Below are 25,649 nucleotides of genomic sequence, written 5' to 3' on the forward strand. Positions count from 1 at the left end.
GATTCTGTTATTGCTCAAATTTATATTTTACTAAAACAGCAATTATTTTTCCCCTTCAGAGATTCATTGCGAAGGGATCTTCAGAGCAAATATTCCACTGAGAAGACAAAGGGTTAATGAGTGTCAGGTTCTTTTGAAAGCCGTTTGCCCTCTGGGACTGCCTGGTGTCTGACTCCAGCTCCTCATTCATCTTAGTGGCTTATTTTCTTCCTTATTTACTTTGATACAAAATAATGACATCCTTTGTGCTACTGACAGCACTCATCCATGCACGTCAGATCAAAAGAGGGCCTTTCCTTCTCAGATTTTGCTTTACTTCTGCCTCTTAGAATTTGGAATGGGTTTCTCTTCCAATTCTCAGCCCAGCTTGTTTCTTGAAAACCTCAACAACAGCAAATGATATTAACTGTTCCAATGGGTGAGGGAAAGATCCTGCCTGACTTCTGTTTTCGTGGAAGTCAAAGCCAGTATTCATTGCGAAATCCAAGGCACAGGTGCAAATACAGACAGCACAGTTTTCCCCCAAATAGTCTTCAAATGAAAAATGTACTCAAACTTCATTTTATTAAGAATTTTCTTTTTTTTTAATTTACTTTTATTTTTGATTTTTATTATTTTTTTATTTTTAATTAGTTTTATTTTTTAAATACATGACAGCAGAATGCATCACAATTCTTATTACACATATAGAACAATTTTTCATACGTCTATTTGTATATAAAGTATGTAAGCACCAATTCATGTCTTCATACATGTACTTTGGATAATGATGTCCACCACATTCCTCCATCATTGCTAACCCCCTACCCCCTCCCTTCCCCTCCCATCTCTCTATCTAGAGTTCATCAATTCCTCCCATGCTCCCTCTCCCTACCCAACTATGAGTCAGTCACCTTGTATCAGAGAAAACATTCGCCATTTGTTTTTTGGGGATTAGCTAACTTCACTTATCATTATCTTCTCCAACTGCATCCATTTACCTGAAAATGCCATGATTTTATTCTCTTTTATTGCTGAGTAATATTCCATTGTGTATATACTACATTTTTTTTTTATCCATTCATTTACTGAAGGGCATCTAGGTTGGTTCCACAGTTCAGCTATTGTGAATTGTAGTGCTATAAACATTGATGTGGCTGTGTCCCTGTGATATGCTGTTTTTAAGTCCTTTGGGACTTTTTGAGGAGAGGGATCAAACGGTGGTTCCATTCCAAGTTTTCCAAGGAATCTCCATACTGCTTTCCATATTGGCTGCACCAATTCACAGTCCCACCAGCAGTGTATGAGTGTGCCTTTTTCCCCACATCCTCGCCAACACTTATTGTTGTTTGTATGCATAATAGCTGCCGTTCTGACTGCAGTGAGATGATATCTCAGAGGAGTTTTGATTTGCATTTCTCTAATTGCTAGAGATGATGAACATTTTTTCATAGATTTGTGGATTGATTGTATGTCCTCTTCTGAGAAGTGTCTGTTCATGTCTTTGGCCCATTTATTGATTGGATTATTATTATTTTTTTGGTATTTAGCTTTTTGAGTTCTTTATATACCCTAGAGATCAGTGCTGTATCTGATATGTGATGGGTAAAGATCTGCTCCCAGGATGTAGGCTCTCTGTTCACCTCACAGGTTGCTTCTATTGCTGAGAAGAAACTTTTTAGTTCGAGTCCATCCCATTGATTGATTCTTGGTTTTAATTCTTGCACTAAGGAAATCAGGGTCTAATCCCACATGATGAAGATTAGGGCCTACTTTTTTTTTCTATTAGATGCAGAGTGTCTGATTTAATTCCTAAGTCCTTGATCCACCTTGATTTGAGTTTTGTGCATGGTGAGAGATAGGGGTACAAAATAGAGGAAACAGAGACGAACCCACAAAATAAGATAATTGTAATTTTGTGGGTTAGTCTCTGTGTCCTCTATTTTGTACCATTGGTCTACCAGTCTGTTTTGGTGCCAATACCATGCTGTTTTTGTTACTATTGCTCTGTAGTATAGTTTAAGTTCTGGTATAGTGATGCCACCTGCTTCACTCTTCCTTGTAGGGATTTTTTTAGCTGTTCTAGGTCTCTTATTTTTCCAGATGAATTTCATTATTGCTTTTTATAATTCTATGAGGAATGCCATTGGTATTTTGATTGAAATTGCATTCAATCTGTATAGTGCTTTTGGAAGTATGGTCATTTTGATAATATTAATTCTGCCTACCCAAAAGCAAGGTAGATCTTTCCATCTTTTAGAGTCTTTTTTGATTTTTTCTTTCTTTTTTTTTTTTCATGGTATAGATCTTTCATCTCTTTCGTTAAGTTGATTCCCAAGTATTTTATTTTATTTGAGGCTATTGTAAATGGGGTAGTTTTCCTCATTTCAGTCTCAGAGGATTTGTCACTGATATATAGAAATGCCTTTGATTTATGGATGTTGATTTTATAACCTGCTACTTTGAATTCATTTACTAGTACTGTAAGTTTTCTGGTGGAGCTTTTAGGGTCTTCTAGCAAATAGTGCTAATTTAAGTTCTTCTTTTCCTATACGTATCCCTTTAATTTCTTTTCTCTGTCTAATTGCTCTGACCAGTGTTTCAAGAACTATGTTAAATAGAAGTGGTGGCAGAGGACATCCCTGTCTTCTTCAGGTTTAGAGGGAATGCCTTCAATTTTTCTCCATTTAGAATGATGCTGGCCTGGGGCTTGGCATAGACAGCCTTTATGATGTTGAGATATGTTCCTGTTATCCCTGGTTCTTCTAGTGTTTTGAAGATGAAGGGTGCTGTATTTTGTCAAATGCCTTTTCTGTGTCTATTGAGATGTTCATATGATTCTTATCTTTGAGTCTATTGATGTGATGAGATATGTTTATTGATATCCTTATGTTGAGCCAACCTTACATCCCTGGAATGAATCCCACTTGATCATGGTGCACAATCTTTTGATGTATTTTTGTATTTGATTTGACAGAATTTTATTGAGAATTTTTGCATCTATATTATTAGAGATATTGGTCTAAAGTTTTCTTTCTTTGATGCGTCTTTGCCTGGTTTTGGAATCAGGGTGATATTGGCCTCATAGAATGAGTTTGGAAGTGCTACTTCTTTTTCTATTTCCTGAAATAAATTGAAGAGTATTGGTATTAGTTCTGCTTTAAAGGTCTTGTAGAAGTTAGCTGTGTAACTGTCTGGTCCTGGGTTTTTCTTGGTTGGTAGGTTTCTGATGGTGTCTTCTATTTTATCAATTGATATTGGTCTGTTTAAATTGCGTATATCTTTCTATTTCAGTCTGGGCAAGTCGTATAACTTAAGAAATTCATCGATGCCTTCACTATCTTGTATTTTATTGGAGTATAAATTTTCAAAATAATTTCTAATTATCCTCTGTATTTCTGTAGTACCTCTTGTGATTTTTAACTTTTTCATCACGTATGCTGGTAATTTGAGTTCTCTCTCTTCTTCTCTTCATTTGTGTAGCTAACAATTATTAGTGTAGCTGTCAATTTTATTTATTTTTTCAAAGAACCAACTTTTTGTTTTGTCAATTTTTCTCAATTGTTTCTTTTATTTTGATTTTATTGATTTCAGCTCTAATTTTAATTATTTCTTGCCTTCTCCTGCTTTTGATGTTGATTTGTTCTTCTTTTTCTAGGGCTTTGAGGTGTAAAGTGGTCATTTATTGTTGTCTTTTTCTTCTTTTAAGGAATGAACTCCATGCAATGAACTTTCCTCTTAGAACTGCTTTCATAGTGTCCCAGAGACTTCAATATGTTGTGTTTATGTTCTCATTTACCTCTAAGAATTTTTTAATGTCCTCTTTGATGTCTTCTGCAACCCATTGTTCATTCAGTAGCATGTTGTTTAGTCTCCAGGTGTTGGAATAATTTTTATTTTTTATTTTGTCATTAATTCCCAATTTATTCCATTATGATCTGATAAAATACATGGTAGTATTTCAACATTTTTGTATTTGCTAAGAGTTGCTTTGTGGCATAGTTTATGGTCTATTTTAGAGAAGTATCCATGTGCTGCTGAGAAGAAAGTGTATCTGCTTGATGCAGGTTGAAATATTTTATATATGTCAGTTAAGTCTAAGTTATTGATTGTATTTTGAGTTTTATAGATTCCTTATTCAACTTTTATTTTGAAGATCGATCCAGTGGTGAGAGAGTTGAGTTAAAGTCACCCAATATTATTGTGTTGTGATCAATTTGACCCTTGAACTTGAGAAGAGTTTGTTTGATGAACATAGCTGCACCATTGTTTGGGGCATATATATTTATGATTGTTATGTCTTGTTGGTGTATGGTTCCCTTGAGCAGTATGTAATGTCCATCTTTATTCCTTTTGATTAACTTTGGCTTGAAGTCTACTTTATTTGATATGAGGATGGATACCCCTGCTTGCTTCCGAAGTCTGTATGACTGGTGTGATTTGTCCCAACCTTTCACCTTTAATCTCTGTGTATCTTTTTCTATTTGATGGGTCTCCTGGAGGCAGCATATTGTTGGGTTTTTTTTTTGTGTGTGTGTAATCCAATCTGCTAGCCTATGTCTTTTGATTGGTGAATTTAAGCCATTAACATTCAGGGTTACTATTGAGATATGATTTTAATTTTCAGCCATATTTGTTTATTTTGTTATTTAACTTGACTTGATTTTCCTCTTTGATTAGTTTTTCCTTTGGATACTACCTCCTTCTGCTGATTTTTATTGCTGTTTTTTGTTTCCTTTTCATGGAATATTTTTGCAAGTATTTTTTTTTAGTATCAGTTTTCCAGCTATAAATTCTTTTATTTATCATGAAAGTTTTTTATTTAATCTTCAAGTCTAAAGCTTAATTTTGCTGGATACAAGATTCTTGGTTGACACCCATTTTCTTTCAGAGCTTGGTATATGTTGTTCCAGGATCTTCTAGGTTTCAGGGTCTCTGTTGAAGAATCTGTCGTTATCCTAATTGGCTTTGCCCTGTATGTAATCTGATTCCTTTCTCTTGTGGCTTTTAAAATTCTCTCCTTATTCTCTGTGTTGGGCATTTTCATTATAATGTGCTTTGGTGTGGATCTGTTGTGATTTTTGTACATTTGGTGTCCTGTAGGCTTCTTGGATTTGGATTTCCAATTCATTCTTCATGTTTGGAAAATTTTCTGGTGTTATTTCATTGAATAGATTGTTCATTCCTTTGGTTTGGACCTCTGTGCCTTCCTCTATCCCAATAACTCTTAAATTTAGTCTTTTTATGCTATCCGATATTTCTTGAATGTTCTGCTCGTGATTTCTTACCATTATCACTGTGTGGTCTGTTGTTTTAAAGATTATATATTTTGTCTTCGTTGTCTGATGTCCTGTCTTCCAAGTGGTCTACTCTGTTGGTGATGCTTTCATTTGAGCTTTTAATTTGGTTTATTATTTCTTTCATTTCAAGGATTTCTGTTTGGTTTTTTAGCACCTCTGTCTCCCTGTTGAGGTGATCTTTTGCTTCCTGTATTTGTTTGTGTAGCTCCTTGTTGAAGTGATCTTTCACTGCCTGTATTTGCTCTCTTATGTCTTCCTTGAGTTCACAGAACATTTTAACCAGGTACACCCTGAACTCCTTCTCTGTCATTCCTCCTGCTGTGGCTGCCAGTGATCTTAATGACGTGGTGTCTCATGTGTTTGGGGCACTTTCCTCCCTTGTCTTTTCATGATGCTCCTGTGTCTTCCTTCCCAGCTCTGTGGGTCTAGATTGTTATTGTTCTTACCCTATAGGTTTGTAGTGCTCTTTATGGTTCCAAGATCCCTCCTTTGTGGGGACGGACAATGTTAACAGATCCCCATATCAACAATATACCACCTATGAACAATTTGATGTTATTAAGGTGTTTACAGTTTAGTCTCAATGCCCAGAAATGTTGGATTCAGTTTTTATCTAGAATATAATCAGTAGTTTTGTAAAAAGGTTTACAGTTTCTGACAGTGGACAATAAAATAGGGGTGGGGCTTAGGATGACAAGCTGAGGAGGTGGGATGTGAGAATATACAGTCACTATATCTTAGGAAGTGTGAAGGAGAAATCTAGCAAGAGAATAGACAGGAAGTAATTTAGGGTAGGCACATACGTGGGAAGACAGTAAAGTACTTAAAACAAACACACATATGTATTTAGAAAAATGTTAAAACATTAAAATTTGGAAGGGAAAAGAAAATGAAAGAATAAGAAGAAAAAGAGAAAAGGCATATACAAACCTCTCTATTATATTATTCAGATGACTCAGTCCTCAAAGTCCTATTTCATGCCAAGTTCTTGGTTCACATATGTTGGGGATGTGAGGGATGGAGGATGGAGGGGCAGAAGAGAAAAAACCAACCAACCAACCAACCAGCCAACAGGAAACTGGAAGGAAGAAGCCGGGGTTGCAGCTGGCTCTAGGGATCTGGTACCTGGCCGCTGGAGATCTGATCTGGGAACTGCCCCCACCTAATATGGGAAGAATGCTGAGTCAAGATGGCCGTGTTCTGCTTTCAGCGCGGGGGGGCCTGGTGAGGTGGAGGTCTGGTGAGGTGGGGGGGGTCTGGTGAGGTGGGGGTTCTGGTGAGGTGGGGGTTCTGGTGAGGTGGGGGGCCTGGTGAGGTGGGGAGGTCTGGTGAGGTGGGGGGCCTGGTGAGGTGGGGGGCCTGGTGAGGTGGGGGCCTGGTGAGGTGGGGGGCCTGGTGAGGTGGGGGGGTCTGGTGAGGTGGGGGGTCTGGTGAGGTGGGGGGTCTGGTGATGTGGGGGTTCTGGTGAGGTGGGGGGCCTGGTGAGGTGGGGGGTCTGGTGAGGTGGGGGGTCTGGTGAGGTGGGGAGGTCTGGTGAGGTGGGGGTCTGGTGAGGTGGGGGGCCTGGTGAGGTGGGGGGGTCTGGTGAGGTGGGAGGTCTGGTGAGGTGGGGGGTCTGGTGAGGTGGGGGGTCTGGTGAGGTGGGGGGTCTGGTGATGTGGGGGTTCTGGTGAGGTGGGGGGCCTGGTGAGGTGGGGGGTCTGGTGAGGTGGGGGGTCTGGTGAGGTGGGGAGGTCTGGTGAGGTGGGGGTCTGGTGAGGTGGGGGGCCTGGTGAGGTGGGGGGTCTGGTGAGGTGGGGGGCCTGGTGAGGTGGGGGTTCTGGTGAGGTGGGGAGCCTGGTGAGGTGGGGGGGTCTGGTGAGGTGGGGGTTCTGGTGAGGTGGGAGGCCTGGTGAGGTGGGGGGGTCTGGTGAGGTGGGGGGCCTGGTGAGGTGGGGGTTCTGGTGAGGTGGGGGTTCTGGTGAGGTGGGAGGCCTGGTGAGGTGGGGGGGTCTGGTGAGGTGGGGGGCCTGGTGAGGTGGGGGTTCTGGTGAGGTGGGGGTTCTGGTGAGGTGGGGGTTCTGGTGAGGTGGGGGGGTCTGGTGAGGTGGGGGGCCTGGTGAGGTGGGGGGTCTGGTGAGGTGGGAGGTCTGGTGAGGTGGGGGTTCTGGTGAGGTGGGAGGTCTGGTGAGGTGGGGGTTCTGGTGAGGTGGGGGTTCTGGTGAGGTGGGGGTTCTGGTGAGGTGGGGGGTCTGGTGAGGTGGGGGGCCTGGTGAGGTGGGGGGCCTGGTGAGGTGGGGGGGTCTGGTGAGGTGGGGGGGCCTGGTGAGGTGGGAGGTCTGGTGAGGTGGGGGTTCTGGTGAGGTGGGGGGCCTGGTGAGGTGGGGGGCCTGGTGAGGTGGGGGGTCTGGTGAGGTGGGGGGCCTGGTGAGGTGGGGGGCCTGGTGAGGTGGGAGGCCTGGTGAGGTGGGGGGGCCTGGTGAGGTGGGGGGCCTGGTGAGGTGGGGGGCCTGGTGAGGTGGGGGGCCTGGTGAGGTGGGGGGGCCTGGTGAGGTGGGGGGCCTGGTGAGGTGGGAGGTCTGGTGAGGTGGGGGTTCTGGTGAGGTGGGAGGTCTGGTGAGGTGGGGGTTCTGGTGAGGTGGGGGGCCTGGTGAGGTGGGGGGTCTGGTGAGGTGGGAGGTCTGGTGAGGTGGGGGTTCTGGTGAGGTGGGAGGTCTGGTGAGGTGGGGGTTCTGGTGAGGTGGGGGTTCTGGTGAGGTGGGGGTTCTGGTGAGGTGGGGGGCCTGGTGAGGTGGGGGGCCTGGTGAGGTGGGGGGCCTGGTGAGGTGGGGGGCCTGGTGAGGTGGGGGGCCTGGTGAGGTGGGGGGGGTCTGGTGAGGTGGGGTGTCTGGTGAGGTGGGGAGCCAGGCGATGGCGCTGTGCTATGGGTAGGTAGCAGCTGGGTGACCTGCGTGGGAGCGGAGCGAAGTCTAGGCGACCTGCAGAGGTGTTGAGAGGCGATTCTGCTGAGGCGCTGGAGGAGTCGTGTGTGGACTGGAACTTCCAGTTTCGGGTTCTGCTCCAACAGGGGCCTCCTGCTCCAATGCTGAGGCCCAGAGCCCCGCGAGTTGTCACAGCGCTGGTGATGTCTGCGGAGAGCAGCTGGATAGGGTCCTCTAACACTGTCAGAGATGCAGTATTCTGACCAGGGGAGATCTGCGGGCACGTTGGTGTGGGGGATGAGGCGGCTCATTCCCTTCCTGCCGCCATGTTTTTTTTTTTTTCCTTTTTAACAATTTCCTATGAAAGTACACTTTAAAAAATTAATATCATGGGCTGGGGATGTGGCTCAAGCCATAACGCACTCGCCTGGCATGCACGGGGCGCTGGGTTTGATCCTCAGCACCACATAAAATAAAATAAAGATGTTGTGTCCACTGAAAGCTGAAAAATAAGTATTAAAAAATTCTCTCTCTTCTCTCTCTCTTTCTCTTAAAAAAAATCACTGTTTAGTGTAATGTTAAACTTACTAATATTATTTTAATAGGAAGCCAGTGTTGGAGAGTTTATTTTCAGGATGCTAAAGGAAATAAAAATTACTTGGAAATATTGTGACTGTCAGTACAGACACTGCTCAACTTCCAACGAGGCTGCATCCTGAGAAGCCCACTGTGGGCTGAGACTGCCAGAGGTGGAAATGCTTCCTGTGCTTCCGAAGCTCCTCACCACCTATGCTGGCAGCTTAGTAGCTGGGCACTGAGCAGTCCCACTGGCTGGGCTGAGGGAGCTGTGGCTCAGGGTACTGACCTGTGTTGCCAGAGAGAGCTGCACCCCCCATGACTAGCCCAGAAAAGGTCCAGAAGCAAAGTTGCACGTGGGGTTTCCAGTGAGCTGCTATTGTCTTTGCACCTCTGTGAAGTCAGGGGATGGTGTTCCCTGTGCTTCAGGAGAGCGTGCTACAGTGACGGAGCGTGCTACAGTGCTTCCTGTCCTGTCTGGTTTCTTGTAGAGTGTGGGGGCCACCCTGGGCTGTCTGAATAGCCTCTACTTGGCCTTGGAGCCAAGGAAATTTTGGTCTGGCATGGCAAGTCATGTTGTGACTCATTATGCAAAGCACGTGGTGACCTCAGTCCTCCCTCGGCTGGAGAGGCTGCTCTTAGCTCTGGACTTGGGCATTACCCACTGGGCTTGACAGCCCCCTCCCACCTTCTTTGCCAATGGAAGATTCCACTGAAATCCTCTGAAGCCCCCTTGTGTAAATAAAGCAAATGCGGGCTCCTCTCTCTCTCTCTCTCTCCCTCTCTCTCTCTCTCTCTCTCTCTCTCTCTCTCTTTCCAGAGTGGAAGCAGGGCCCCTAAGGTCGCAGAGCCGTCCCACCCTAGTTTTTCACGATTATTTCTGTGCATTGTGATTTTTTGCCATATTTCCCAGCCAGCACATTTCACACAAGGGAAACCAAATTTCCTGGCCCACATGGGACGTAGCAGAGAAGAGTAAGAATTGAGAATAGAGTTTTGCAAATTGACTTGTAGGCTGTATTAACATTAGAAACCTTATTAAATTACTTATATATGCTCTAATGCATTATTATTACTTTTATTAGCTATTACCATAGCTTTATTATTATTATTATTTTTTAGTTGTGACTTCAATTTTGCAGTGACCCAACTGAACCATGCCCCAATAACGTTTTTCCTTTGTTTTCTTGTTTAAAATGTTCAGTAAAACACATCTGGGAACTGTTTCACTAGAACCAGGGGCACCTTCCGAGGTGGCATGGAAAGAGCATACTCCGTGTTCAGCTGGGCAGACCACAGGCGCTGACCTGCTAACCGCCCTCACACCAGGCAGAGGCACCTCCAGCATCCTGTTACAGCACCTCACTGCAATTGGCAGCCTGATCTATCCATGGTGTAGTCATGCAGAATTTCCTTTTTAAAAAATGAGACTTCATGATAGATTTAAAATTAATTTTAGAAATATTTTTTGATGAAGTATTCACCTGGGAGATAAAAAATTCATGGCAAGTGTTAAAAAGGTTAAGACAGTACAGCCCCTTGGATTCAGCTTAGTTTACTTGCTTATAAAGAACTGCTTTTTAAAAATATTACTGGAATTCATTTCCTCTCTAGTTACTTTCCCAGTAAGTTACGATTGGTAAACAAGTGTTACCTCAGGTGTTAGGAACATGAGCCCCCGAAGTCTGGGGCATGAAGCGTGGTGTCATTCTGTTGTCAAAATGCCTGGGTGAAGGTCACCGGCCTTGAGGAAGGCTTTTTAACTGTGTGTGTATAAGTCTCTATCACCAGAAAATGAAGATAGCAGTAGAATTCTCAATTTCTTACAGTTTTCCATCTATGACTATTTAAAGTCAGTGTTGTACCAGGAGAAAGGGCTGATGCCCTAGCTCATAGCATTGCCAGTGTCATCAGCAAAGCCCCTGACACTGTCTCCTCCATATGAATCTTTCAAAGCACTTTCCACATGTTTTTGAATTTTCTGAAATTTCTCCTCTTAACAATGTCTAGTTTCACTCCACTGTGGTAGGAAAAGATGCTTGGTGTGATTTTGATCTTCTTAAATATGTTGTGATTTGTTTTGTGGCCTAAAATATGATCTGTCTTGGAGAAAGTCCTTTGAACACTTAAAGACCTGTCTCCTGTTGTCCAGTTAATTGGAAGCTTGGCCTGACCCAGACACACAGTCTGAGAGCAGTATGTCGCTGTTTCCCTGCTGAGTGTCTCTCTGGATGGTCTGTCCAGTGCTCCAAGTACTGTTCAGATCTATTAATATTTACTTTCATAAACTAAGAATTTCAAATAAGATTAAAATGAAAACAAAGAGTTTCATGTGGGTGCAAATTCATCTACCATCAGGATGCACAAGCTAATCCTTAGAGTCCGGCAACTGAATGGGTGTTCCACTGAGGAGAGGTGGTCTGGAGGTTTTTATAGCAAAAAGGGAAAGAAGGGTGAAGGTGGGGCTCAGCATTCTTGGAGAAGCACCCTCAGCACCCTCTGGAGATAGGCAAGGATTGTGTGAGCCCAGCGATGGGAAACTGACCCAAATCAGGGGGGTTACAGAGACGGCAAGCCCATTAAAATATCTGTGCCATTTTGACAATATGAATTCTGCCTACCCAAGAGCATGGGAGGTGTTTTCTTCTTCTAAGGTCTTCTTCAATTTCTTTCTTTAGAGTTCTGTAGTTTTCATTGTAGCGGCCTTTCTCCTCTTTCATTAAGTTGATTCCCAAGGTTTTTTGAGGCTATTGTGAATGGAGTAGTTTTCCTAATTTCTCTTTCAGCAGACTCATCATGATGTATAGGACAGTGTTTGATTTATGGGTGTTGATTTTATATCCTGCTACTTTGCTGAATTCATTTATTAGTTCTAGAAGTTTTCTGGTGGAATTCTTTAGATCTTCCACATATAAAATCATGTCATCTGCAAGTAGTGATAGTTTGAGTTCTTCTTTACCTATTCACATTTCTTTAATTTCTTTATTCTAATTGCTCTGGCTAGAGTTTCAAGGATGCTGTTGAATAGAAGTGGTGAAAGAGGAAATCTTTGTCTTGTTCCAGTTTTTAGCAGGAATGCTTTCAATTTTTCTCCATTTAGAATGATGCTGGCCTTGGGTTTGGCATATTTAATTTTTCCAATGTTGAGGTATGTTCCTAATATCCCTAGTTTTTCTAGTGTTTTAAATATGAAGGTGTGCTGTATTTTTTCAAATGCTTTTTCCTGCATCTATTGAGGTGCTCATATGATTCTTGTTTTTAAGTCTATTGATATGATGTATCATGTTTGTAGATTTCTGTATGTTGGAACGACTTTGCATCCCTGGGATGAACCCACTGGATCATGGTGCTCTATTTTTCAAATATATTTTTGTAGTGATTTTCCAGAATTTTATTGAGAATTTTTGCATCTATATTTATCAGGGATGTCGGTCTTACATTTTCTTTCCTTGTGGTGTCTTGTCTAGTTTTGGTATCAGGGTGATATTAGCCTCATAGAATGAGTTTGGAGGTGTTTCCTCCCTTTCTATTTCATGGAATACTAAGAGTTATACAGATTTAATGCAATTTCTATTAAAACCCCAATGACATTCCTCCTAGAACTAGAGAAAGCAATCATGGAATTCATTTGGAAAAACAAGAGACTCAGAATAGCCAAAGCAGTCCTTACCAAGAAGAATGAAGCAGGAAGCATCACAACACCAGACCTTGAACTCTACCCCAGAGCCACAACTGGTGCTGGGAAAAGTGAAAAGCCACAAGTAGCAAAATGATATTAAACCCCCATCTCTCACCCTGCACCAAACTGAACTCAATGGGGACCAAAGACTTATGCACTAGAACAGAGACTCTGCACCTAAGAGAAGAAAAAATAGAACCACATCTCCACCATGTCGGCTTAGAGTCTAACTTCCTGAACGAGACTCCTAAAATGCAAGAAGTGAAATCAGTAATGAATAAATGGGAAGGATTCAAACTGAAAAGCTTCTTCTCAGCAAAGAAAACAATAACGTGAAGAGAGAGCCTACAGACTAGGAGAGAATCTTTACCATACACACCTCAGAAAGAGAATTATTCTCCGGGTTATATAAAGAACTAAAAATCTCTCAACACACACACACACACACACACACACAAAAGAAGAAGAAGAGGAAGAAGAAGAAGAAGAAGAAGAAGAAGAAGAAGAAGAAGAAGAAGAAGAAGAAGAAGAAGAAGAAGGAGGAGAAGAAGAAGGAGAAGAAGAAGAAGAAAGATCAATAAATGGACACAGGAACTAAACAGACACTTCACAGATGAAAAAAATATATTCAATTAACAAATGAATGAAAAAGTATTCAATATCTTTATCAATTAGAGAAATTCAAATCAAAATTACTCTAACATTTCATATCACCCCAGTCAGAATGGCAATTATTAAAAATACAAGTACTAATAAATGTTGGCAAGGATGTGGGAGGAAAGGTACACTCATACATTGCTGGTGGGACTGCAAATTGGTACAACCACTATGAAAGCAGTATAGAGATTTTTCGGAACACTTGGAATGGAACCACCATTTGTCCCAGCTATCCCACTCCTTGGTTTATACCTAAAGGACTTAAAACCAGCGTACTACAATGATTCAGCCACATCAATGTTTCAGCAGTTCAAATCACAATAGTGAAATTATGGAAATAACCGAGGTGTTCTTCAGCAGATGAAGAGATAAAAAATTGTGAAACATACATATACAATGAGATATTACTCAGTCGTAAAGAAGATGAGATGATGGCATTTGCTGGTAAATGGATCATGCTAAGCAAAATAAGACAACCCCCCAAACCAAAGGCTGAGTGTTTTCTCTAATATGTAGATGCTGATTCATGCTAGGTTAGAATGGCGTTACTTTAGATTAGGTAGAGGGGAGTGAAAGGAGGGGAAGGGGCAGGGGATAGGAAGGAGAGTAGAAGGAATCAGACACTATTAACCTTTGTTTATATGTGACCAGAGGACCAGTGTGAGTCTACATCATGTACAACCTGAAGAGTGAGAAATTGAACTCCATTTATGAATGATGTGTCAAAGTGCATCTTACTGTCATGTATGACTAATTAGACAAAAAAATTCTTTGTGCCAAGGACAGACTGGTTGCTCCAGACCAGTGGAGACCTGAAGGCCTTCAATAAAGTGTGAAAATTGTCTCATTTCCAGTTCTGAACACAGTGTGTGTGCAGCACTTGTGCCTGTGAGCAAATCTGTTGTATTTTGACTTTTATTTTATGGCTTTATGTATTTATTTGCTCTTATGTTGGGTGCACATGGATGTAAAATTGCTGCATCTTCCTGATGAATCGACCTTTTTATAATTATATGATAACGTTCTTTATCTCTTTTTACAGTTTTTGATGTAAGTCCGTTTTTGTCTGAGCATGATAACTCTGTTCTCCTTGGTTTCCATTTGCATTGGACATCTTACTTCATCATTATCTTCACTCTGTACTGGACGATGAAGTGCATCTCTTGTTGACAGTGACTAGTAGAATCTCACTTTTCTTTTTCAGGCTCTCTGTGTCTATTGACTATGGCACTTACTTGGTCCATTTACATTTAAGCTAGTTACCAATTTTTAAGCAGTTACTGTTTCTTTTTACCTAATTCTTTTCTGGTTGTTCTGGTAAATTCTCTTCTGGTTGTTGCTGTCTTTTCTGTTGCTCTCTCCCTATGCTATTAGATGTTTTTCTCTAGTAACCCACTTTGATTCCTTACTTTTTATCTTTTGTGTGTGTGTGTGTGTGTGTGTGTGTGTGTGTGTGTGATTACCAACAACCTTACCTAAAACAGGCAGTTTTAAGCTGATATAATTTAGCTTTGATTTCATGTATGTACATATATTTCTGTCCACAGTTTTTCTCCCCAGCCTCCCTGTTTCACCTCATCATTTACATTTGTGTATAATATGTACTTCTTAACAAATTGATTAGAATTACTCTTTTTAAGTTTTGTCTTTTAAACGTCTTGCTAAAATTTTGTGAGTTACATATCACCATTACAGCAATATTCTGAATCTGACCCTACGCTCACTTTTTACCAGAGAGCTTTATAATTTTATAGGTTCTTGTTTTACTAAGTAATGTGTTTTTCTTTCAGCTTGAAGAACTCCTTTCAGCATTTCTCATAAATCAGGTTTGATGCTGATGAATTCCTTCAGCTTCTTTTTCTTGGGAACAAGTCTAATTCTTTTTTCAGTTTTGAAGGTCAACTTTGCCAGGTAAGACATTCTTATTTAGTAGTTTTTTTTTTTTTTTTTTTTTTTTTTAATTCAGCACTTTGTATTGTTTCAACATCTCCTGGCCTGTAAGTTTTTCACTGGGAAATCTTCTGCTAACCTTATTGAAACTTCTTTGTATATGATTTGCTTTTCTCTTACTACTTTCAGGACTCCTTATCTTTGGTATTTTTGGCAGTTTGATTACAATATGAGTTGGTGCACTCTTGTTTTGACTGAGTCTGTTGGAATTCTTGGCCTTCCTGTACTTGGGGGTTTATATTCTTCCCATATTTGGAATCTTTTCTGCTGTGATTTCTGTAAATGAGCTTCCGGTTCCCTTGTCTCTTTCTTGTCTATTTCACACTCTTACAATTTAAGTATGTGCTCCCTGCATGCTGCAAATTATCTTTAATTGTTTTTATATTTTTCCTACTCTGACTAAATATTGTCAAATAACCTGCTTTGAGTTTAAAGGATTTCTGCTGTTGATACATCATATTGCATTTTTAGTTCATTCATTGAATTTTTAAACTCTAGAACTTTATTTTTTAAAATAATTTTAATATATTTCTCACGTTGATAATTTGTTATTTTCCTAATTCAGTTGAATCATTTCTCTGTGTTTTCACTTGAAGTTTGATGAACTTCCAGGAAACAGTAATTTGAATTCTTCATCATGCAGTTCATGGATCTCTGGTTATTTAGGGTTTTCTCTTACTACTGGCACTCTCCTCTGTTTTCTAGGAGGTAGAATGTTTCCCTGATTGTTGCTGCTTCCTGTTGCTGTGCATTGATATCTCTGCCCCCGGAGTAGTGACATATTTCAGTGCTTGTCAACTGGATGTGCTTAGGAAAGCTTACCACGGGTCAGCAGGCCACGTGGCTTGGTCCACGGAAGGGCTTCATGGTGGAGTCAGTGGTGGTATGTTGTCTTGGTGTCTGGGCAAGCACTGATGTTCCTGCTGCCTGTGTCTGTAGCACTTCCCTGGACACCATATTCACTGGAATGAACCCAGTGACTGGATCCACAGAGGTGCCCTGGAGCCTGGTTCCTGTGGAGAGTCCTGGCAGTATCCTCTGGAGCTGGCCTACAGCCCACAGGACTCATCTTGTGCTGCAGTCAGCCTTGATCCTGAAACCTGAGTCTACAGAGACAGTTCACCAATGGCCGTGGGTCTGCCACTGGGTCCACTGGGGTCAGCCTGGGGCTTGAGTTCATTGGGGCTGCCCTGAGTTTTGTGTCCACAGGTGTTGACCTGGAGCATGAGTCTGCAAGGGTGGTCCTGCAGCCTCGGTTTGTGGACAGTCTGACACCGAGGTCTGCTGGAGCGGGCCTGAGCTGGGGTCCAAAGGATCATGGCACCACAGGGCCTACTCTAGGGACTGATCTAGCCTCATGCTGGACCAGGAATAAACTGGGGTTGCCTGTCTGGTGCCTTGAGGTATGGCCTGGGGTCTGGGGCTATGGTGGTCATCCTGTAGGGTGGGTAATTGCAGGCTATTGTTAGTGTTGTGGTGGTTGTTTACTGAAAGGAAATAGAATACATGATATAGTCACTTCAGTGGGCAGGCAACTGGATGCTAGTACATCCAGACTGTGACCATGAGTAGCATTGTTCTTGGAGATCCTAGGAAGGTACATCAATAGGACCTGGACAGGGGATGTCATAGAAATAGAGATGTGTGCCAGATTTACAGGGGACAGCCTTTCTATATTCCAAATAAGAATGTGAAGGATGAAATTTAATGGTCCATCTGGTCTCATTGTGATACATGTGCTGCTCAACAGCACCAGCTCATTAAGCTCTGGTTGGCCCTGCTTCCAGACTCCCCACCAAGACTGGCTTTTGAGCAAAAATCAATAACATGTGTTGACATTAACTTGCTGAAATAAAAAAAAAAGTAAATTTGTGTTGGACATTTGTGTTTTATGTTCATGGGTGATAAGCTTCTGTTTAAAAGAAAATGAAAAATGTTCCTTTTAAAAAACAATGAGGGCGTAGTTACCCAAAGACTATGTTTTTAAGCCTATGAATGCCTCAGTCACAGTATTTTCCAGAGGTCTGCTTTTAATTATTTTTAAGAGGCTGATCATTTCAACTGCTGACTTGGAGTTTCATGGGGAAGGACTTGGTAACTAAAATAATTTTACTTGATTTACTACCTGTAGAGGTTCTTTGCCTTATTCTGAAAGTAAACAAATTAAACTTGGTGTTTGCAGAGTTGCAGAAAACAGAATCACTGATTCATGGGTGTTTTCTGACAGAGTGGCTTTCCTTGGAGCAGCTTGAGGAAGCTGGGTAGTGGGAGGAGGAGCTTTAGGGAAAGGTCTAGGCCGGGTTCCAGGTGACCCTGGCCCGGGTCTTGGCTCTGCAGCTGTGATGCTCCTGCTGGGTCTTGGTTTCTCCCCATCCACATGTGGTTTGACAGCTCAGGATGAGAAGAGGGGGGTGAAATGTGCATGTCCCCTGGCCATTTCCCAGCTACCTGGAGATCCTCTTGAAGCAGGGACAATGGAAGAGTCTGACTCTACTTCTCCCCACGTCCTTCAGTCTTGAATGCCAAGCCCAGGCCTTCGGGCAGAATTGGAAGCGGCTTCTGCTGTGGCACTGGAGAGGTGGCATGGTGCTCTGCATATCTGCTGAAGGCTACTTTGCAGCAGCCCTTCTCTTCATTCTGCACTGTCCAGGGGGCTTCTCGTGACACTGGGCAGTCCCCTGGAACTGGGCAGATGCCGCAGTCCGGCTGCAGCAAAATAACCCGGGGGGTGACGAATAACTTGTATACGTTGATACAGCAGGAATGAGAGCCATTTATTGTAGGATCTGAGCGATATTTATACATTTTACACAGCTTATCTAATTAGCATAAAATAGATACAGCAGTCAACCAATAAGGAATCTCCACACTTAATGGCTCGCTTTTGTTACTTCACAAACCACTCCCTCTGGCATTTGGCCAGGCGCCATCCAGACTTGTTTACAGACTCTAACATTTCTCTGGCAAAATACCAGGTGCCAATCTGACTTGTTTACAGACCTTAACAGGCAGACCAGAAGGTGAAGGCAGAGGTCAGGACTTTGCTCCTGGTCAGTATCTGGTGCCTGGCTGAGACAGATTCTGACGGTGGTCTCCTCTGGTTGTGTTGTGCCCTTGGTGGACAGGCTCGTGATTCACCTTCTCACAGATGCAGGCAGGGATCCTGAGGGAAGGGTTGGGGGACGCACTGCTGATGTCACTTTCCCCCTGGTCTGATGTCATTGTAACTTGATCACATCTGCAGAAACCCTGTTTCCTTCTGTTTCTTTCATTTTTCATTTTTTTACTGACATAATTTTTAAAAGGTGATGTGCTGAGGTCCCAACTTCATATTTTTCTTGAATTTAAGTCGTTTAAGTTGAAGTTAAGTTGTTGAATTTAAGTAGTTTACTGTTGTGTCTTTGGTTGGGATGGGGCCACATTTCTGTCTGCAGACGTGACAATAAGGTACCTGTGTGAGTCTGGGGTCAGAGTCAGCCGAATGCGCACATAATTGTAAGAGGAGAGTTGTTGTGGGCTGACAAGTCAGAGGGTGGACAGTCCCACAGCGGCCGTCTGCAGGCTGGAGAGCCCCGAGAACAACAGCTGCTCAGTCTGAGAAGCAGAAGCCCCAGAACCAGAGACACAGCCCAGGCCCGGCTGAAGGCTGTGCTCTCTCTTGAGCCACTGGAGTGAGTTTATGTTCACTCCATAACCGAGGACGAGGGGTCTGACTCCTGGGGGTGATGGGGGCAGCACAAACCACACTTGTTCACCATCCAGCTACCCCTCTGCTCTCTGCTTCAGCTGGACCCCCAGCCTAGTGCACGGTTCCCTGAACCACACGCTCACAGACATGCCCAGGAGTGGACTTCACCAATTTTCTAGGTGTCTCTCACTGTCAAATTAGTAATCAAATTAGCCATCATGGTAGATTTCACCTCATGAAGGTGAAGAACTAGATAGAGGGGTGCAGACAGAGGCCGGAAAGAATCAATCTGTGAAGTGCAAAGAGCTATGAAAGCTCAGAAAAGAATTGTGTTAACCATATGGAAAATTGAGGAAGATACTGTGGTCAAGGTGGTCCTTAAAGGGGTCCAAAAGATGGAGAGGATTTCAGGACAAGGGGTAGGTTCTTTATGAACCCAATAATCCCATCCAAACTGTCTTTAGCTATTATATTCTCCTAGAAAATACAGCATTCTAAGAATCTGTAGGGAGAACAACTATTTGAATGTTTGGATAAATCAGGAATCAGATTAAAGCTTTAAAATTGACAAATGTTTCTCATATATAGCCAAGCAGCCTCCCACAAATATCTGTGGTGAGACATTTCGGTCAATGAAAAGTCTTTGAAATAAGTCCCGTCCCTTATCATGCATACAACGGGGGCTGCTCATCGGGACCTCACAGCACCAGCACCAGGTGCTGACCCAGAGGCAGAACCGTGCAGAGCTGGAGAGCAGAGCTGTGCCACCCAGCACCGTCTTCTCTTCAGTGGGGTCTTCTAGAGAGAGCAGCGGTTCCTCTTTTCAGCTGCTGCTGTGAACTGCAGACACCACACAAACTAAGGAACACTTATTGGCCTAAGCCACCACCTTCTGGCATGTCTGCTCTGCGCTTAGGGATCACCAGAGCAGAATGTGGTCCCTAGAAGTGGGGTGCACAGAAACGGGAACCTCAAGTGTAAAAGAAGCCTTGTGGCTGGGTGGTGTGGGCAGCTGGGGAGACTTTGATGAGCGCATTTTGGGGCCTAGAGAGAAGGGAGAGGCTGTTGGTGGGAGCCAGCCGGCACCCCAGGAGGCTGCCCAACAGCAGCTGTGAGCTTGGGTGCTGGGTTGTTCTCTGCACTTACCTCATCTGCTTTCCTTCCTCTTCCATTGCCTCACACACCTAAAGCCAGCAGCCACGGAGCCCACTAGTGTGGTTCACGTGCGTGAATTTCACCGATGGAGAGCGGGGTGCAGGACTCTGGGGGAGGGTGGAGAGTGGGCTGTAGGACTCCGGGGGAGGGTGGAGAGCGGGGCGCAGGACTCAGGGGGAGGAGGGAGAGCGGGTGCAGGACTCCGGGGGAGGGGGGAGAGCAGGTGCAGGACTCTGGGGAGGAGGGAGAGAGGGGCGCAGGACTCCCAGGAGGAGGGAGAGCGGGTGCAGGACTCCGGGGGAGGGGGGAGAGCAGGTGCAGGACTCTGGGGAGGAGGGAGAGAGGGGTGCAGGACTCCCAGGAGGAGGGAGAGCGGGTGCAGGACTCCGGGGGAGGGGGGAGAGCAGGTGCAGGACTCTGGGGAGGAGGGAGAGAGGGGCGCAGGACTCCGGGGAGGAAGGAGAGAGGGGCGCAGGACTTCGAGGGCACATGGAGAGCGGGGCTGCGAGGACATGGGGGGCCAGCCAGCACACAGGTATTAATTTTGTCCTACCTTTCCCATAGTTGTTAAGCGTTGTGGCACAGGTTGATAACAGTATGGGAATTCAGCTCGAGAGAAATCACTATGGAACCAGGGATCTGAACTGGGACTCCCTGCTTCTCTTCTTCATTCCCTCCTAACTCTCTTCCTTTCTTCCATCAAAAAAATCTCAGCTAGTTGTTCAAGGCATAATTCTTTTTTTGTCTTGAGTTTACAGATGGGAACAAGAAGCAGTTCCTGTCGCCATGAAATGGGAGCACAAAGTGGCTGAGGAGCCAGTGAAGAGGAGAGAAGCAAGGTGGGGCAGGAGCCGGAGGAGTGAAGGCGCCTGTCCCTGAGGACCTCAAGTCCACTCTGCCATTTGTCTGGTCAAATGTGGGTCCAGACTTACTGTGATCGCAGCCTGTTGACTTACGTAAAATATAACCATGAAAATCGAGTGCACCTCACTCAGTGGAAGGCTGTATGAGAAGAAAAGCCTAAGGTTCCTGGAGAAGCAGTGATTCTGCCTCAGAATTGTAGCAAAATGACTCTGAGCCTCTGGCCTGCTGGTCTCTGCAGGCGTCAGACCTAGAATGGCAACAGCGGCTCTGACTGGCTGGCCCTGCTGACTTTGGACCTGGAAGTCCCCAGAATCAAGTGATTCCCTTCCTTAAGACAGATTATAATCCATATGATCAAGGGAATTTGGGCAGTGAACAGGAAGTTGAAGAGGTAAGGATGCTGGACTGAGACTCTGCTGGGGGAAAGAGGGACATATACAGAAGCTGCACCCAGGCCTGCAGTGTTAAAAAGCATCGGCGACAAGGGTTTGGAGAAGGCAGGGTGCTGTGTGAGCCATCCTCAGGGACTGTTCCTTTGAAGCACATGATTGGCGTCCAGGGAAATACGTTTCCTTCCTTTGTGATTTGCTGAAAATTTATTTTTATGCTAAAGCTTAAAATTTTAGATCTGACTTTGTTTTGTGTTTTGTTTGCACAGATGAGAGATTAAGGGTGTGGGGAAGTAGCGACTGGTGACGTCACCTGAGGAGTACTTCGGCATCCTCCCTCTTCCTGAAGTGGACCAGTGTGGGTCTGCAGGGCGCACAGATGACACCCAGCCAGCAAGTGGGGAGAGACCTGCGGTACCCAGCCGTGGATCATGTCCCAGCACAAAGGTGCTTCTCCCCGCTGAAGTTCATGTTTAAACCATGATAAAACTTCACGTTATTATTTTAGAAGAGATGGAAATGCAAAAATGTAGGAAAGAAGCAGCCGCTCTAATGCTGTAACCGTCCTCACTACTAGTAGTGTTCTGTCATTTTCTTGCGATGCTTTTTATTAATTTTTACATAGACCATTCGGAGTGTGAGTTTCCACTGGCACGGTGTTCACTCTCTGCTCGTTCACCAGTTTCTCATCCATGTCTACTCTGTGCCAGGCTCTGAGGTGGGTTCTGGGGAGCCTCAGAAACACAACTAAAGAATTTACCATGCCTTAGACCCACCCTTCCTTCCTTCCTTCCTGGCATCATTTTAATTGCTTATTTAATAATCAGTTGGGTGTTTTTATGTAACTAGGGGTTAGTTGAGATTTTTAAACAATGTTTTTTGGTTGTAGATGGACATGATATCTTTATTTTATTTATTCATTCCTATGTGGTGCTGAGGATCAAACCCCGGGCCTCACACACACTAGGGAAGTGCTCCACCACTGAGCCCCAGCCCCAGCCCTTAGCTGAGTGGAAGTGAGTAGAAAACAGAGACTGGCCCACCCCAGCATCTTGTGTGTGCTCCCCTCATTTCACTGAAGGCAAAATTAGCCTCGAGAGTTCTGTGGGAGGAAGCAGAGGTAGAAATACCGTGAAATGACTGTCTTAGAATCTTGGCAGTTCCCTGAATTAGTCGCAGGGTTCCGGGGGCTGCCCTGCACTCCCTCCCAGCTGTGGCCCTCCAGCCTCAAATTCTGGAACCGCCAAGCCTCCTGGGGTCTCCCTGTGGGTGCCGTGGCATGCTCTGGTTTGCCAGTCTTCTCCTCCTAAGTGCCCACGCTGCCACCCGGCTGTGGTCACCTCACCATGGGGAGGGTCCCTGTGTGTGGGTTGGCCAGCCCCTCTGCAGTCAGGCAGTCCTCAGGAACAACAACAACAACAACCCGCAGAGGGCTGGCGGCCTTGGCCGGGCTCCAGTGTGCAGAGTGGCTGCCGCCCTTTAATGGCTGTGCATTGTGGCAGTGTAATCAGGTTGACAAAAGTGGACAAGAGTTTTTGGAGGCAATCAAGCACACTAATTCATTTTAAAATGCTGAACAGGTGCAACTGGGACGGACTGAAAGTGGTTATTAGGCAGAAGTCGCTGCGCGGAGGGCGGGCCGACATCTGGCCTGTATGGGGCACACAATGGAGCAGGCCTTGCGTGTAAATGCGGGCAGGATTTTCCCAAGGATGGGGCTTCTGCTTCAGGACTTTCCCTGCTCGGCTAATTAGCACCCGGAGGGAGCTGCTGAATCCCTCTTTTTTCTTTTTCCTGAGGAGGGTAAAAGTGGATCTGATTTAATTAGGAAAGGCACTCCAGCACCCACCGCATCCCAGGTCCACTGTGGCAGAACAGGGCCTTCCCAGGAGGAGGTCTTTGTGATTCAAATCTCACTGAGCATGTCTGCCCACTGGGCTTTGGATTTCTAGGGTTCCTTTTCTCTTCAAAGGTTTGCTCTTTTGAATTGTCACTGTATGTATACCAACTCACCTTTAGAGACAAACGGGCCAAAGGATGGGACCTGTAAATGCCTGAGAGCTGCCCTGTGTTCCCAAGGGTATGTGAAGGGCACACAGGTAGACTACCTGTCACACCAAATCCACGCTAAGTGTTTGGAAGTCTGCACTGATAAACACTGGGCTCCACCGTACACTCGTTTTTTCTTCCTGAGCCTTGGGTAAGTGTCTCAGATCTCGTCGTTAAAAGTCAAGTTGCACAGCAGAAAAAGGCATAGGCCGTGAGTTTTGGAGAGAGATGGTTCTGGACTCAGGTCCCAGCTTGTGTCCTCTCATGAAGCTCCACACCAGTCTCCTCTCCTTCTGTGTGCTGGATGTCCTGTGATCATGGCTGTGTCCCTGCCACTGTGAATGTGGTGGGGAGAAGAAGCTGGGGTCCTACACACTCGAGTGTGAACATGGCCCTAGTAATGGCCATGAACGGAGGAGCCCCCAGGGGCGAGGAGTGAGGCCTTCTATCCGTCTCCCAGGGTCCCGATCAGTGTCAGGCACTTTCTGTGTGCCCCAAAATAAGTTAACGGAATAAGGAATCTACTGTGTGAAACTAAATAATACACATATCTTCTTTTCCAGAAAGGTATTATTACCAGTTTATGATGCCTTAATTTTAGAAGATTGTAGATTCTGCGAAGTGTTTTAATCCTTTCCTATAATACAGAACACATATTTTAAATTCTAATAATTATTGTATTTTCAAGAAAAAAACAAACCCTTTTAATTTTTATTTAATCCTGTGACGAGTCCTTTTTTCAGAATGTTTATTGAATATTGTAGTTTGGAGAGTGAGTGACCCAGGAAGAGCCCAGGGAAGAGACAGGGCAGGCCCTGCACCCAGGCTGGACTTGGGTGTGATTTGCCACCACATGTGCTGTGTGCTGTGTGTCCTGGTCACAGGCAGCCTGGCGCTGGTGGGCGGGGGTGAGGCTGAGAATTCTGGGAGCTGGGAGGTCCCTGGGGCCCCAGAGTGCTCCCCGGGCAGGGAGAAATAAAGTCCTGGATTGGCAGTGTGTGCCTTGATTACCTCACAGCCACAGCTTCTCCCTGTAGGGTACCTGGCCTGACCTCTCCCAGGTTGGTCGAGCAGAAATGAATAGAGCACAACAAAAGTCACCTCATGACTCACCCCAAATAGAGCTCTGCACAATTCCCATTTGCAAACTTGAAACAGGGGTGAAGATCAACGACGACAGTCCACAGAGCATTGCGTGCCTGCTCGCGTCCCCAAGCACAACATGGATTCCTCGCCCATAAAATGGTACTTTTTAGAAATAGCTCTGAGCCAGAAATTTATATTTAGGATTTTAAAAAATAAATTTAGTGTTTACAGAATACTTAGTGTGTCCACATGATTCAGAAGTCAAAACCGCACCCTCTGCACCATGAGGAGCCTGTGGCCCACGGTTCTCCATGGCCGTGCTCTCCGGCCCCCTGCACGTTCTGATGAGTAGATTGTGTATGCCGAGCTCCATGCAGTTGCAGGAAACGTGAGTCTCCGATGGAAGGACGGTGAGGGCTGCTGGGCTCTTTGTGGTGGGAGGACACTGGGTGTCCCGGATGTCAGCAGTCCCAGGGCTCCTGGCGGTTGCACTCCCTGGGAAGTGGTGTTCTGTGACATCAGAACTCACCGATGGCCGTGATTTTGATGATGAGACAGGGAATTTGTTTTCTGAGCACTGAATTCTAATGTGTATCATGTAACTTGTCTTTTCATTTTTGAATGGTTTCTATTGAGGAGTGAATCTTAAACTGAGTATATTATATACTTTTTCTACCAGTTAATGCTCTGTATGTTGATCTAGTGAGTATTTTAGTAAGATAAAGTCAAAATGAATTTCTCCTATACTCATTCTAAGAGCTTAGTAATTTTTACCTTGAAATGTGGACCTCTAATTCATGTGAAACAGAATTTTCTTGGCATGTCTGGTGTAAATTGGTTGACAATTCCTATGTCTTCTATTTCCTGATCTCCCATCTGTATTTCCCTATACGTCTATCTTTTAATCAATAACAGTTTACAGATTACTGTATAGCAAATACCAGCATTAGAATAATCCCTCAACCTTGTTTTTCATTAAAATATTTAAGCCATTATAATTTCTTCAAATTTCTATCTAGTGTTTAGAATCATCCTATAAGTTTGTAAAGATCACTTTGGATCAAATTGATACCTTAGCAATGCTGACTATCCTAATAATAATGTTGAACAGATTTGAACAAAGGAAATTTGCACATATGGTTAAATGTACTCCTAAGCATGGTTTAGTTTTGTTCACTGTGGATAGAATTATTTTTAAAATTTTTATTTGCAATAGTTTAATTTTGACCTAAGTCCTTATCAGATTCATTTATGAGTAGTGTTAGTTGTTTTATAAACACCTGAGAATTCTCTATAAATCATCATGTTATTTGAAGAAATGACTTTATTACTTCCTTCCCTATATTTATGCCTTTTGTATTTTTCTTGTTTTATTGC

Source organism: Callospermophilus lateralis, chromosome 14, assembly GCF_048772815.1.
Source record: "Callospermophilus lateralis isolate mCalLat2 chromosome 14, mCalLat2.hap1, whole genome shotgun sequence".
Classification (NCBI taxonomy): Eukaryota; Metazoa; Chordata; class Mammalia; order Rodentia; family Sciuridae; genus Callospermophilus; species Callospermophilus lateralis.